We start from the raw sequence: 16,311 nt of genomic DNA on the forward strand, positions 1-16,311 counted from the left end.
TTCAACACATCCAAAGCCTGTTGTTCCTTAAGTGTTCCTGTAAGCCAAGCATGGTGGCAACTACTAAGAATTCAGAAGACAGGCATGGTCCTAGCTCTTATGGAGCCTACCATCTCCTTAGAGACAAAATAACAATGTGATGTAAGTGCAATGACAGAGCAACCAAGAGCTCTCTGTGTAAATCGAGTGGAAGGAGTATCAGCCGGGGCTTAGGGAATGTATCCACAGGACATGACTTTAAACCTTGTCCTAAAGAATGAATGATTTTTCCCCCCAAGTCAGGAAGGGAGAGGGTCTCAGCACCTGCCAAAACATATAGTTGGTGGCCTGAAATGATAAATTCTCATTTTTATAGGATACAGTTTTCAAGTGTCTTTTAGTTGTTAGGTTTTGAATAGCCTCTTCAGACTTACATCTGAGATTTTGAATTCTTTTCACAGTTCTGATGGCTTACCATGTGTTGACAGTCTTTTTGTTCCCTGGGCTGTCTTATTTCATTGCCACAGAGTTTTCGGTGCTGCCAAGGGAGTGCTAAGTTATATAAGGCTCCCTTTTTCAAAGGGAGGGTTAACAACTTAGATTAGAGACATGCAGGTGTTGAAGAAAACTTAGCACCTAGGTGAGCCCCTCTCTCTTTGATATAATCAGAACAAATCTTTATTGAAGGGGACCTTATTTTTCTTGTTTATATATTTTTTTATTGAAGTACAGTCAGTTTGCAGTGTTGTGCCAGTGTCTTGTGCACAGCACGATGCTTCAGTCATACGTGAACATACATGTAGCCCCACTTTCATATGTTTTTCATTATAGATTACTTAAGATACTGAATATAGTTTTCTGTGCTGTACGGTATGAACTTACTGTTTATCTATTTTATATATATTAGTATCTGCAAATCTCGAACTCCCAATTTATCCCTTCCCTCCCCTTTCCCCTCCAGTATCCATAAGTTTGTTTCCTATGTCTGTGAGTCCGTTCCTGGCACTTTACTTTTTAATTGGTGTATCAGGCTATTGGAAGATAATTTTAATTCATGACAATTGATGGTATGTATATTCTTCTTGTGTGGCAGGGCTATTCCACACACATTTTCAGGTATAACTCTCTTATAGGATTCAACACCACCAAATAGATCTATGGGCATAACCCTTGATCCTCATTACCTGAGAGTTTATGTTACAAACTTGTCTCCTTGCTCCTCTTTTCAGCCCTGCATTTGTTTTGCTACTAAGGAAAGCTTGGGAATGCCTGACCACAGTGGCCTAGGAAAAGATGTGTGTTTTCCTTCTAGTGAATGGCACTGGATGGTTCTCAGGAAAGGAGCTAAACAAACGCTGTATAATTCAAGATTTGTTGAAGGGAAATCCAAGTGCCACCAACTCCTGAGATAATTTTAACAACCAGCACTCTTGGAGCTGCACGAAGACAAACCTTCTAATCACTTTTTCCTTTGTCTCACTCTTCCACTACAAGCCTGCTTTTTCACACGAGTCATTTCAGTACTTCTTGTTCTGTCTTTGTCTACCTGGGCTTTTCTTTTCAGAGGAAGTAAGTACCACTTGAGGAAGATGGGGCCTGTGGGCTCCCATTATCCTCTCTGTAGGCTAGGAGGTACGCTTTATATGCTTCAGCAGAGAACCAGTGAGAACCTTTGTGTGGTACTCTAGAATCTCTGTCACATAAGGATTGCATTCTGGGCACGTCTGTATCACTGCGAAAAGGTGGTTCTTGAAAGTAGACGCTTGATCCAAGTGTCAGTATGAGAGTGGGTAAAGTCTCAGACAGTTGGCTGCAGCAGCATTCTTTTCATTCTACAAACATTGATTGAGCATCTAGTATGTGCCATGCTCTGTGTTTATTGATGAAGATACAGTGGCTGATGTTCTCCATCCTCAAGGAACTAAAAATCTGTTATGTTCCATTTTGGGACTATTTCTAGCTCTCAGTGCAATGCCAGTTTTAATACCAGTAAAATACTGTATTTCCTAAACCAGCATCAGGCTTTCTGCTCTGAAACTTAGATGATTTGAAAACAGGTGTCTGTGAGAAGTCTAGTGCATATGGTTGCAGTCCTAGGTTTTCAAAAAGTGAGTAGAATAAATCACTTGTAGAAAATAAAGCTTATTTTCCTCTACCTCAGCCCAGAGAGAAACCAGGCAGTTCTGAGAATGTGTCTCTTTGAGGGACACTACCTGCCAGATCTCATTAGTTTTACAGAAGATAGTAGCTAACCCTAAAGTTTATGACACTAGCTGTCACCACCCCAAAAAGTGAGAGAGTTGAGTGGCAGCCACGGTGGAGTCCAACCCACCAGACTCTTGACTTTGGAATTTCCATCACGGTTGACTTCTGCCACCCACACGCTCCTTGGAAAACTTCCTCCCCGTTTTGCAAGTGACTGCAGGTTATTCTTAGATTTAGACAGGAAAACAAAAACGGTGAGTGACAAGACCAGATGCACTTTACCTCGGTTATGAATACAGTCTGATCGGGTGTCTGTGGGATTTTCTTTCTTCTTTTTAAACCCTTCTTTAAGTAGAATGCAAGATGATAAGGATCGGGAGATGGCAGGGAGGGGGAAACAATAGCCCCTTAATAAGACTCTTAGTAATCAGGCAGGCATTTGTGTCTTGCGTTAGGGTTGTGAAAGTGACAGACTGACCATTCTGAAGGCTGCCATCAGTGCAGATTGGCGTGTTTCTAATTACACGCGGAATGAAAGGCTTCAGAGAAGAAATGACCCAGAACACTCAACCGTTTAAGTATCTGATTGAGGCAAGGAAGCCTTGTAAAAAGCAAACTGCAAGATTGCGCTTGTCCACATTTTTTTTTTTTTTAAACTCATTCAGAATCAACTCTTCTTCTCAAGCTTTTGTCACTTTTTTTTCTGTCCAACTACTTTTGTACCCGAGTTTGGAATGTTCATGTCTGAACTAACAAGTCACAGTGGAAAACAGACAGCACAGTCAGAGGACTGAATGGGAGGGATTTTAGTAAAGGGCCTATTTCTGAGGTATGGGCAAGCTTTAAGGGCACTTCGAGGAATGGGGAAGCACCAGGGATGGGCACTGGCAGGAAACTGGTCCCTTCCCTAACCTTGGAGGGACAAGTGTGTTGCCAGAGGCATCCAAGAGCTGACCCTCTCCAAGGGGGCAAACGGGTTATTGAAGCACAGCAAGAATGGAAGCGAGTAATTACCCCATGTACTCTCCCTCCTTGGCCAACGAGATCGCTGATGCTTCTCATTTGCTACACTTAAGCAGAAATCAAGGGATACACGAGTCTGGTAGGTAACTAGAAAATAACGCTCTGAGACACAGATTGGGAAGAGCAGAGAATGGATCTGGGAGGCAAATAGCAGCACAGCTGCTTTCGTTGATATAAAACCAATATGGAGATCGCATGTATATCAGCAGGTAACTTGCGTTTCACCTGCAAGTATAGAACCAAGGAGTTCACTACAGATGCACTGTAGGCAAGGAGAAAACAACCATTGTCATTGTACAGCAAATGTCTTCCCTCGTAGATGAATCCTTCAAATCCTGGCCCATCAGCGCTTGCGGACCTGGTGCCTCCAGGGGCAGATGGACCACAGGAATGAGCGAGCTGGGCCAGGTGCAAGGTGACAGTGAGTGCTGGGTCTGTTACGAACCCTGAGCGATTGCTGTCTCTAAAGGCAGCGGTCACTGTGCAGCACCTTGGAATTGAACCCTGACATTTGAATTCTCATTTTCTTTTTAACTAAAGGAGTAGTGTACCTGAATTTTTCTTTAAGCATCTCATTTTTAAATGTGGACAGCTAATTCAATTTGGTGTTTTTACAGACCTCAAGCTTAGGCTAACAAACTCCTCTCATTGGGTCCTGATGGCCCCTAAGTTCCTTGGTCTTTTGAACTCCCCTTTCTTCTGTTCCAAAGGCAGTGGCCGGAGGCCAAAGCTGGGAGGTGAGCCAGTCACCTTGAGCCGGGGATGCGCTGTGGTCCGAGCAGTGGCAGCAGGGCGGTGGGAGTGCAGACTGAGCAAATACAGAGTACTGGGGTGCTCCTCGTTCCTCCTGCTCTGATCCACTCCTGTACCAGGGTCTAGTCAGTCCTGTGTCTGCTTCATTCCTGAATAGGCCCAAGATTCCATCCGAACAGCCTTCCTACACAGCAGCTTCCTACTCCAGGTGGCCAGAAGGGAGTTCCAGGCCAGTGTTGTCTCCCAGGACATTAACACAGTAACCAAGTTTACTGGTGCTGGGGCTGCCACAGTTGGGATGACTGGTTCAGGGGCCAGCATTGGAATAGTGTTTGGCAGCTTGGTCATTGGTTATGGCAGGAACCCGTCTCTGAAGCAGCAGCTCTTCTTCTGTGCCATTCTGGGCTTGGCCCTGTCTGAGGCCATGGGGCTGTTCTGTTTGATGGTTACCTTCCTCATCCTCTTCGCCATGTGAGGCTCCATGGAGGTCACCTACCCATCCCTGCTGCTTTGACTCCAGGCCATGCTCAGCGCTGGAGTGTGCTAAGCTTTACCATTAAACACAACATTTGTCTTTAAAAAAAAAAAATTACTTCATGTGGTAAGATCCCCTGCCCCCCGTGCACCAAACACGTGTGGGGTCCTGCTGTGCTCTTGCAGCATCTCTTGCTCTGGGTTCCTGCCTCTGTGTGCATGCTGCTCCCCTCGCGCCCCCGCCTCCCAGCCTCTTGCCTTTGCTGACAGGCAGATCTCTTTACCTCTTCCTCCAATCCTGAGGGCCACCCACCCAAGGTGATTGTTTCTAACAGACTTTTTCTGGAGGTGTGGCGGTAACAGAGGATCATTCCCTGACAAAGCAGGACTGTACTTCTGGTGCCAAGTCTGAGGCCACAGACTTGGCCACTCTCTTCCCTGGAGCTTCCCTCAAGCTCTTTCCTTCCTTCTCAGGGCTCAGGCCACGGTCAGAGTCCTCCAGCCTCTGCTTCCTATTCCAGTGCCTCTTCCAGCTCCTCTCTTCTCCAGGTCCCTGAGGTGTCCTGTCCCCTCCCATCCCCAACTATATTACAGGCCTTGAGACAACCCCCAGATTCCTTTGCTGTCTATTCGAACTGCTGTCACAGACTTTTTGTTGCAGTGTTTCCTACTTGAAGGCTAAGCACTTAGATAACCAGAAGACCCACTGAAACAAGCAATCCAACTGAACAGAACATTTATTTTTCACCCTGATTGCTGCCACCCTCCTAGGGCAACTAGCTGAGTCTGCTGACTTAACATAGTGCAAAAAAAAAAAAAAAAGACAAGTGCACCTTTTTCTTCCTCTTCTGGTAACCTAACCGCTTTAGTTCCTTCCTGAATGCAGGAAGCAGGAGAGTATTCTGAATTTAGAAACAGGGTTTACTTCCAAAGAAATGTCAAACTCTGTAAAGTTTGGTAATAGGGAGCAGCAGGGGCAGCTTGCCAAGCTGAGATACACAAAAATTTTTCTTTAGTAGAAGGCATGGGAAATCTAAAAAAAAAGAAAAATATTTATGTTATCATGACTGATGAGATAGGGATACACAAGCTTTTCTTTTACAAGCCACAGAAATCTAAAAAAAAAAAAGTACCTGATGAGACAGGGACTGGTTTCAAGGCTAAAAGGTGGTTAGCATCGCCCACATCACCCATACAGCTGTTGTAAATGGTGTCCTACTTTGTATTTTTTTGTTTATTACAGGCTAGAGGGAAATAAATTACCACCTCATTGTCAGCCAATAATCATTTTCCAAGAAAAGGTAATTTCTCCTCTGAAAGGCAGTATTCAAACCGCTCACCTTTTTGATTGCTCCATTGTGTGTGTGACTGTTAGACTGCCTACTGACCACGAAGTAGGTGTTTCTTTTTCCCAGATCCCAGGTGAAACCCTTCCAGAGTGGGGGGTGAGGCAGAAGATATGTGATCAGATTGCGGTTTGCATCCTGGCCTTCTGATGGTGGTCACTGTGGGAGACGCTGAACGTCACAGGAAGTTAATACTCTCAATGTGTCTTATCTCTTTGAACTTAACTTTGTGGGCACTACTCTGTCTTTACAAAATATTGGAAGGTACCACTTCTTCCATCCTGAGGCTTAGGTAAGAATGAGAGAAAATCGCATATTCACTTTACACTAGGGAAAAAAACAGATCTTTCCTCAAAAACCCTTAAAGTTAATAAACTAGATACTATAACAAGACAAAATATTTCTTAAGATGTAATTAAAATGCTTTAAGATATACTTTAACTTTTAGGTGGTTTATTTAGTTCCTAGTTAGCAAATAGTTCCTGTAAGGATTAGAAAGCTGACAGAAAAGTGCATTGTATTTTAAAAGGGACTGCTTGTCTGAACTCAAATAGATACGTTAGCATTAGCTTTCAAAATACACAGTTAAGCATAGTATTTACTTTTCAGAATATGACAAAATTTTGTTCTTATGAGATAGCCTTTCCCTATTCTAATCCATCGTATTTTAAAAATTATGTGTGTACATACATATACAAATGCTTTTATTATTTGTATTTTTACAAATAATGACAAGCCTTTTCTTGTCACACATCTAGATTTTATTGTTTTTTCCCTCAAAACATAGATTTTGTTTCCACCTATGTGGTATGCAAATAATGTTTTTATTTGGCCCCGTTAAATAAAATAGATGAATTCCAGGTACCTTACTCCTCCCATGTAACTTGAGTTATTGATTCATATAGTAACCTTCATGTTTTCTAACATGTCAGCTGTGTAATTTACTAAACATCTCTCTAGATTTCAGACAAAAATTACAAATACATAACTGGTACGTTATAAAATGCTCAGATTGCTCTACAAGAACAGGTTTATTTCTCATTTGGGGTGGGGGAGTGCTAGCAGTTAAGTGAGTGACCCTGTTCCCCATATGGTTAAATGGACAAAAATCTGCATTTCTTTGAAAAACTTCCAATTAACGTTAATTAACTGTCACACTTGATGTGCAGGAGCTGACTTGCCATTCGTGGATTACACCCTTGGTTTTCACTTGCTCATTTGGTTAGTTTCTTTGCTGCCTGTAATTTTGGTTAGAATGTAGACACTTGCAGTTTCATTGCTTTGTGTTTTCCTTTCCATTCCTTCCCTTAGCAGTAACCTCCCAGATTTAGAGGGGAGCGGCTGTAGAAGCTTTTACTCAAAAGAAAATTGGGTATCAGTTTCACTTTTCAACCAGTCACATTTTCCTGTCCCTCACTGCTGGAAGAGGTAGAGCGCTCACTGGCTGTCAATTCTATATAGTGAGGACTTCGAAAGTCTGTACGTGTAGTTCTATGAAAATGTGCCACTCGGAGATTTTGTGGCAGGAGCATAATTGAAGAGCCCAGCTGCTGTTTTGGATCCATCATTGCATCAAACTGAGGCCACACTTCTGTAGCCAACGAACGAATGCAGGTGAGCTAGTGGTGCAGACCCACACCTGTGGTAAGCGATGTTCCTTTATTGGAAGGTGGCTCAGGGGCGTCTTCTGTGCCCCCCAAGCCTTTCTTGGAATTACCTTGGCGCCCAGGACTCTTCCTACCCACATCTCCTACCTTCTGCCACTTCTTCAAAGGACTCAGACCTGCTTTGTGTTCTGGAAGCCAGCTCTCCCTGCCGGCTCCTCTTCCTTCCCTCTGCCCCCCAGTACATCTCTTGCATGTCAGTGTCTGCTGGGTAGAGAACCTGAACGAACCCAAATAGCAAACTAAGCTCTGCCACTAAACTAACATTAAAGGTTCGTTTCTTTTCTGCAGTTGAAGTTACTCTTTGAACATTTTGAGTGGACAGGGTACTATCTTCACGGTAAATAATTTGTTTATCCATGTGATTCATTTCCTATGTCCTTACATTGTAGTGGTGGCCATAACCCATAGAGAAGTTGTTTCATTGCTGCCCTGGTACATTTTTATATGATTCTACGGGAGAATGAAGGGAGAAAGAGGGAGAGAGAAAGAGAGAAACAATACTTTCTGCCTTCTCCCCAAATTAAACCCAAGCATGAGAGAATGTTTTCATTTTTCATAGTGATATTTTAAATGTTCTGGAGAAAAAGTGGAAGTTCTCTTTATTAGTCTACATCCTAGAATTTAATCTTTTTTCTCATGTAAAAAATATATTGAGGTGAAGTTCATATAAAATTTATCATTTTGAAATGAACAATTCACTTGTGTTTAGTGCATTCACGGTGTTGTGCCAACTTATTTCCATCATTCCAAAGTAAAACCCCTTACCCATCAAGTAGTTCCCCCTTCTTCCTTCCCCTTGTCCTTGGTAACCACTACTCTCTGCTCTGTCTCTGAGTTCATCTATTCTGGATATGTCATATAAATGGAATCATGTCTGTCTTCTGTCACTTAGTACCTGTAATTTAATCTTGTGTTTATTTCCTAATCAAAAATGTCCTTGGCTATAATGATCACTTCACCCTGCACAAAAGTGATTTTTTTTCCCATCACCATCTTCTTTCAAAGCATTAGAAGAATCTTCATTGTATTTTTTTTCCTATTGTCACTTCCTTACAAACTCTTTGCCAGAGAGCAAGGCTCTTTGCCCACATCACATAGCTGCTTTCTCTAGATCCCTATTATCAGAGTGACAGAGAGCGTACGTGGTGACCAGGAACTTTGTATAATCTGTAGTGGCTGTCAGAACACATAAATTGTTGATTTTCTGATGGAATAAACAGGTATTTCAAGTTCCAAGGGACTTAACCAGATATCAAAAAGAAGGTCACACTACGAATAGCAGAGGTAGACTGGACTGGTTTTAAAGACTGACTTGGCTTGGCCACTTACTGAGTGTGTAGTTGTGCACTACACCTTAGGTCATTGTCTGTAAATGTGGCTAATGGTGGGACTAATCACTTGGGGGTAGTTGTGAAAAAATGAAATGGGGTATTGGCCCCAATTAGTGTGATACCTGATGAGTAGTAAGCTCTGTGTTAGCTGCTCTATATGTTACCTGTTGGTGTGGGTGTGATGTGGTGTGGTATGGTTTGTGGTTGTGGTGTTGTACCAAGTCCAAATGCATTCTGCTCACCCTACAACGGGAGATGAGGTGTTGAGGCAAGGAATAATAACTTTATTTGAAAAACCAGCAGACGAAGAAGATGGGGGACTCATGTCCTAGAGAACTATCTCACCCAAGTCAGAATTTAGGCTCCTTTTATACTAAAAAGGGGAGGCAGGGTGTGGCTGATTGTTGCAAACTCCTTGGTGTTGGAACTTAAGTTTTTGCAGCTGTCCTCATAGGTCAGGTCATGATGTTCCTGTAAACCTTCAACAAGGCAGATGTTATTCTCTATTCAGCAACATTTTATCTCTATATGAATGGAAAAGTGATATACCCCTAAAGATCAGAGCCTTGAGAATGGGCTCTCCTGTATGTTTCAGGTTATTGGCAACATTCTTTTACAAACGGTGCAGAACCAGCATGACTGAGCATGGGAAACAGAGCACAGGGTGAGAGCCAAAGGAACACATCTAGTATAGAGTCAGATTTGTCCTTCCCTGTTACAGCGTGGTGTGCGGATATGGTGTGATGTCCTGTGTGGTGGTTGTGTATCAGCTGTTGTGGAGCTGAGTTATTTACTACCATAGGATGCACATCTCTGAGGTTAATGTCTTTATAAGGATAGGATAAATTCTAAACATTGACAACCTTCTGAGCAAAGTATACTAACTGCCCAAGCTGGAGAAAAGGACCACAGATGATTCCAAAATTCTACTGTAAATAAATGTGAATTCACAATTTTGATACCTTTTTTTTTTTTTTTTTTTTTTTGGTGAAACTAAGCAAATGAAGCTACTTGATCTACATTCTAACTGAAACTGGCACTTGATCTTGGGGTGAATTGCTTTTCTAACTGCTATTCAACTTAACAAATGTACCTGTTTGCCATTTAGCCCCCAGTTCCCTCTTCTTCTTTGTTTAAATGCTTTTCTCTGTATTCAGAGCACAGATGAGTCTTGTGATGGCTCTCTGCCTGCTCATATATGCATTACCTTCCTCTTCCTCCGAGGCTTCACTCATTCACTTTTGCCTCTTGACATCTTGTATCTTTCTCTTTGATTACAAAAGCACATAGATTCCTCTTCCTTTTTATGGGAGGAAACATAGCAAATGGTTAAAAGTGAGGGCTCTGGATTCTACTTTTAATCCACACTGCCTAAAAGCTGGGTCCTAACCTCTGACAGCCTCAGTGTTTTCATCTGTAAAATGGGGAGGCAGTTATGCTGAGGACTTACTGAGATAAACCATGTGAAACACTTAGGACGGTTCCCCATTTATGGTAATTATTGTCTAAGAATAATAATCATGATGATGTGGCTCCTAGTTTCTTTTACCTTGTAGAAATTAATCTCACAAGACAATACTTACTGTCAGATCATCCTCTTGGCTCAGACCTTTCTACTGGATTCTACTTCTGCCTTTTCAACTGCTCTCTGAATAGTTCCACGTCATTGTTCTCCTGTGACCTGAAATGTGACTTCTCCCAACATCAGATTCTTTTTTGACCCTCTCCATCTCTGTTGTCTTTTTGTATCACCCAACTTTAGGTTCATGCAGTGATCTTTGAATACTTCTGAATGCCTCTCCCCCCCCCTCATTTCTAAAATAACCAAGTCTTATACATTCTTACCTTACAACCCCTTTGTCTTCTGTTTACTTCCATTTCTATGTCCGCAGTCACAGACCAAACCTCAGACACCACCCTTCAGGACACAGTACAGTTTTTTAAGTGGCGTCAGCGGTGGCGGTGGCCGTGATGTTGATAGAAGCTGCACAGCTAAAGTTTATTGAGCTCTTTGTGCCAGGAACTCTAAGCATACACAACATGTATCACCTCACCTAATCATCACAACAGCCCCCTGACAGGGGCACTATTTCCTCCGCTGGAGATGAAAAAACAGAGGCTCAGAGATACTAAATGACCCGTGGCAGGCTAAGGTACTTACAGTTTGTAGCCTAAGGATTTGAACCCAACCAGTGTGACTCAGACACCTCTGTGCTTAGTGGTTGTCCACTGCTGCCTGAGCCTTACTCCTTCATTGTCTCAATGCTCTCCCAGCTTGCACTCCCAGCCCTCTTGAGTTTGGCCACCCCTGCTGCCAGATGACTATGGTATTCATAGGTGTTACTCCTTGACTGAAAGGATTGGGTGTTGGGAGGTAGGAAATGTTATCCACACTTAAGTGGGCCTATAAATATACTGAAATTGCATGCAGACTGAGTTGATTTATTTCTCAAAAGGAAGCTAAGAGCTGTAACTTGGATAATGTCTCCAAAGCTCCTTGAGCTGGCATTCAGAGCTGTCTCCAGACACTCTCTTGTTAGTGTCCTCTGGCCCTTCTCCCAGTGTTGCCATTCCTACACCTCACCCAGTCTGACCAGTCCATTCCCTGTTTCACCTGACTGTACACATCCCTCCCGCACCTTCCCTCCTGAAGCTTTGCTTACACACTCTTAGTGTCCTAAGAGACCCTTTCCCCCTCCTCATTTTCTTCCCTATGCCTTCTCCAAAGTTTACCCTCAGTCCCACCCCCTTTTGATATCTTCTCAGACGACTTCAAGCTGGTAATTAGAGAACTTTCCTCCACTCACCACAGAACACAAAACAGGGGTGGCCGTCTTGGAGGCCCTCAGGAGCCAGGCAAGAAGCATGGAGTGAAGCTGGCCAATGGTTGCCGTGTGGGGTTAAGAGCCCACTGTTGCCAGAAGGTCCGGTTTTTCAAGAGGTGATGAAAATTTGGATATTTAAGTGCAGTCTCCTGAATTTTTAAGTTGATAGTTAATTTAAGTTAAAAAAATTATATGGAGTGAAACAAAATTTGTGTGGGGCAGCCATTGGGTTTTGACTTCTGTTAAGGAGTATGTTGTCCATATTCATCAATTAGAAGTTGCTTCTACTGTCTGCTAGAAGGAATTACCTACCTGATCAGAGTTTCCAAAGTTGTTTGGAAGAAGCTGATGCTCGGTCCTTTTGTAAAACTGTCTTTTCCCATAACAATTAGTGCAGAAAATATGGGCATAGTAGAATCATAGTAAATACTAAGTAATCAAAATAGTCACTGTAAGAAATTAATCATAAATGGTACTACCTTGTTTGGGTGCCACCTTCTGTCGCAAACAGTGATTAGAATTTTTTTAAAAAACAGTCATTCAGTAAAGGTGGCAACAACGAGTTTAATAAGCATTTGGCTTAAAACACACTTATTTCAGAACTTATTATAGTGAATTATCAGGGAGCCTTTCAACTACAAGTATTTTGTGAAGAGTGAAAGTTCTCTAGCTGGAGAAAATTGGGCTGAGTGCTTTTCTTGTTTTTAATACTAGAAATTGAGGTTTGAAATTAAGCTTTTCTAAAAAAAATTGAATATCCATATATTGTTGCTCAGGTAAACAAATTATTTTCATTTGGCAGTTTTGAAGCAAGTAAGTGAATCAAATTAGAAGCTGATAACTTGTAATTACATTGATTTTCATTTTCCTTCTTGGGTGTTCTTCAAAGTGACAGTGCTTAGAGCAAATGTCACTTTATCAACAACAGCTTTGCAGCACCCTAATTGCAGCAGACAGATAAACGGTGAGGACATGTGAGAAGTGTTCTCAGTGGAGCAGATGAAAGGCTCTGTCAACCCTGAGGGATGGTCGGCCATCCCACTTGCCCCTGAGGCCCCAAGAACTTGTGTGGTGCTTGACTTAGAAAAAAATACAGAGATGATGCTGTTGGGGGTATACATAGGACCCTAAGAAAATGGAAGGTGGCAATCAGTCAAACAAGCAGGGTTTCTTCTGACCGGTGTATTACAGGCTAGGGAATAAATAATGAAAGAAATGACTACTTAAAATGTGTTTACTTAAGTGGACAATTGCTTAAAATATGGTTGCTTGGTAAAGACCTTATAGACTGTACTTGGCACATAAATGTGATACTTACATTGAGGGCTAATGAATTTGCTCACAGGTGGAGGGATGGGTCGCCTGTGGCCATGCCTCTCTTGTTTGCATTGGACAAGTCGGATCCAGAAGGAAAAATACTCTCGTAGCCTTTTAAAATTTGCCAGGCCAGACACTCGTTTTAGAAGCTGTTAGGTAGTCGTAATTTGGAAATTATAAGCAGAAAGCCTGTGTGTGAGGACAGATGACAGTATGAGGAATTGTAGACAGAATGTCCCCTCAGGTGTTACTGAAGCAAGATGCCTCACCATGTACTTTCTATCTCCATTTTGATAGTGAGTCTCCAAAGGGACCATTGCCCAAAACTTGCTGTAAATATTGGATAGAGTGTCAAGTCTAAAACTGTAACATGGGTCAGAATTACCTGGAAGGCTTATAAAGTCCCAGGCAGTTGGGCCCCAGCCCCAGAGTTTGTGATGCAGTAGGTCTGGATAGGGCCCGAGGATGTGCATTTCTAACATGCTCCCAAGTGACACTGATACTTCTGGTCTAGGGACCACACTTTGTCAACCACTTACAGAGAAACCAAGTTAGTGAATGCAAATGAATTACTAAATCTAGCCCCTATACTGTTGCAGCAAAGCGTGTTACAGCTCAGTTGTGACAGCAACCTGGGTCCAGGCGGGAGACCAAGTAGCACTCGGACAGTTGGAGAACTCAGGTTTATTATGCCAGCGGGCCCAGAGGAGTTAACACTCCAAGCTCTGAACCCTGTCTGCAGGTTTACACAGGCTTTTATAGGCTGCCTGGCTATACTTTGCAACATCATATGCAAATAAGGTGTAACAAAGGTGACTAATTAGAAACGAGCTTTGTAGAAATGAACCAATCAGAAGTGAGAAATGGACCAATCAGGAGTGAGCTCCATGCAAATGAGGCACTGCAAATGGACCAATCAGGAGTCAGCTTAGGGAACCAACAAGAATCCTAGGGGCAAGTTCCGGCCTCCCAGAAGCAAGTTACTTCAGAGTTAAAAAGCGAGGTAATGCCGCCAGGCCAGGGAACCAAACGGCGCTGGCAGGAGAGCAGTGTCGCTGCCTGGGGGCCCTGCCGTCTTTTTTATGGGGCTTCCCACCTCAATACAAGGATGCTGCCAATCCAGGGCAATGGAAATTAAGGTGATTCTCAGTTAGGAACTTCCTGCCACACGAAGAACAGCAGGCTGACTGAAAGCAGCCAGAGTGATGCTGGGGGAAAGGTGGGCTTTGTGTTCAGAGAGTGTGGGTTCTTGGAAGGAATATCTTCTACTTCCTAGCTTTGTGACTGTAGGCGAGTTACTGAGCCCCCTGTGCCTCCTCATCTGTTAAATGCAGATGACAGTAGTCCCTATAACATGAAATTTGAGTGGGGAGGGGGAATTCCATGAGAGGAAGCAGGAAAAAGTTTTAGCCCAAAAGCAGGCCTGTGGTGAGAACTGTAGCAATACATGAAGATGTCGTAGTGTGCCAAAGGAAAGTAATTATGTATGAATGCGTGTATGTCTTAGTCTCTTCAGGCTGCTGTTACAAGATATCAGACTAGGTAAATTATAAGCAAGAGAGATTTATATCTCACAGTTCAGGAGGCTTGAAGTCTGAGATCAAGATGGCAGCATGGTTGGGGAGGGCCCTCCTAGTGGTCACAAACTTCTCACTGTGTCCTCACAAGGTAGAAGGGTCTCAGGAGCTCCATGGGATCCCCTTTATAAGGGCACTAATCCCATTCATGAGGACTCCACAGTCATAACACGATCACCTCTCAAAGGCTCCGTTTTCTAACATCATAATGGTTGTGCAGAGCCCCATGTGTGAATTTGGGGGCAGGGAAACACATTCAGACCATAGCAATATACACAGGAGAGATAGAAAGGCATTGCTTGTCCTCTCAGATCCAGGTGTCTGGTTTGGAGCTACTTAGCCTTGGAGACTTGCCTTGTGCATAAAGCTACCTGACGTACAATTAAGGTGAGTTCTTTGTCCTATCAATACCGTTTACTGTGCTTATTTAGGGGTTCATCGCAAATGTGGTGAGGAATATTTCACCTGAGATTGTTACAGGTGCATGGTGTGTCAGTGAATGCTGTAGTCGCAGCACTGGTGGCAACAGTGATGCTGTTTGAGAGTTGTATGGAGGCAGAAATGGAGAGGGGGAAGAAACAGGGGTCGAGAAATAGAGGTGGAGAAGAGAGAGGGCAGAGACAGGTAGGTGAGAGAACTGGGAATTCAGGGCTATTGCTGTATAACAATGCTTTCGATGTAAGAAACTCAGTCTTTCTAAGAATTCTGTTAATCCTAATCTGTGTGCAACCATTTATACCATAACCACTTAGGTGCTTACTGGGTGTGAGGTGCTGTCTGCTCGTATTTTGATTAATTCAGTAAGTTCTGAGCATGTTTCTTAGGGAGTATAATAGAAGCGGAGGTGAACAAAGCATAGTGTCTGCCCACAAGGAGAATGCAGACAAGTAAGAGAAATTGAAGGGTAAGATATCCTTAGGAAAAGGAGGGAAAGGAACAATATTACCAAGTATGGACTTTCTAGAACAGAATCCTGGTTAGAATCCTGCCTTCAGTGATAACAAGCCACGAGGTCCTGGACATGTTGCTTGACCTTTGCTTTGGTTCTGCTTTAATGGGCTGTTGTTGATGCATGTAAAGCACTCAGCGTGGGCCATTGATTGCCTGGGAAATGGAGTTGGCCCTTCATTAATGAGGTAATGGGCTGGATGGTTTATTGGGTACTATTCTTCTGCAGGTAGAGGACTGGATTTTTGGTGGGTGGTTTTCAGCTATGTGCACTGTGGGTGTAGCAGCATGTAGAACAGAGACATTACTGGGAGATGAGGCCAGACGTGGAGTGTGAGGTCACGCCAGCCTGAAGAAAGATTGCGACTTTTACTAAAATGTGCATGACCTTGTCCTCTGGGTGTACGCGAGAGCTGGCATTGTAGTCAGCGGTTTCTATTGAAACAAAAAAGGGTACAGGAAGGGGAACACGGGAGTGGTCTACTAACCATGGATGCTTTTATAGGCACTGTCAGGTGAGGTTGCCCTTGAATAGTTACCGCCCTGTCACTACTATTGAATTGTTTTATGGTGGATTCTACGTCCTTGAATCTCTCAAATGTACTGGCAGAAAGGTGGTTCCTCATCCACAGACAGCTCACGCATTGACGGTTGTAGATCCTTGGGTTCAGATCATGGCTATTTGGTGATAATCAAATGATAGGAAGGTAGAGGAGCAAGAAGAAGGTATGGAAGGTGGGAATCTTCTGGAGGCAGAAGAGACCAGTGAATGTGGTATCTGGAGCCACGCTGCCTGGACTTAAAGTCTTGGCTTTGCTACACACTCGCTCTGTGCTTCCAGCCGTTCCTTGCTCCACGCTTGTGTT

General features: G+C 43.2%; 1 protein-coding gene and 1 pseudogene across 8 annotated transcripts in view; both read left to right on the forward strand.

Moving 5' to 3' along the window:
• FHIT (fragile histidine triad diadenosine triphosphatase) overlaps positions 1–16,311 on the forward strand; it is a 1,253,716-nt gene that overhangs the window by 685,144 nt on the left and 552,261 nt on the right. The gene's annotated exons all lie outside the window — the stretch shown is intronic.
• Positions 791–7,645, forward strand: LOC123612274 (ATP synthase F(0) complex subunit C1, mitochondrial pseudogene; annotated as a pseudogene).

Source organism: Camelus bactrianus, chromosome 17 (genome assembly GCF_048773025.1).
Source record: "Camelus bactrianus isolate YW-2024 breed Bactrian camel chromosome 17, ASM4877302v1, whole genome shotgun sequence".
Classification (NCBI taxonomy): domain Eukaryota; kingdom Metazoa; phylum Chordata; class Mammalia; order Artiodactyla; family Camelidae; genus Camelus; species Camelus bactrianus.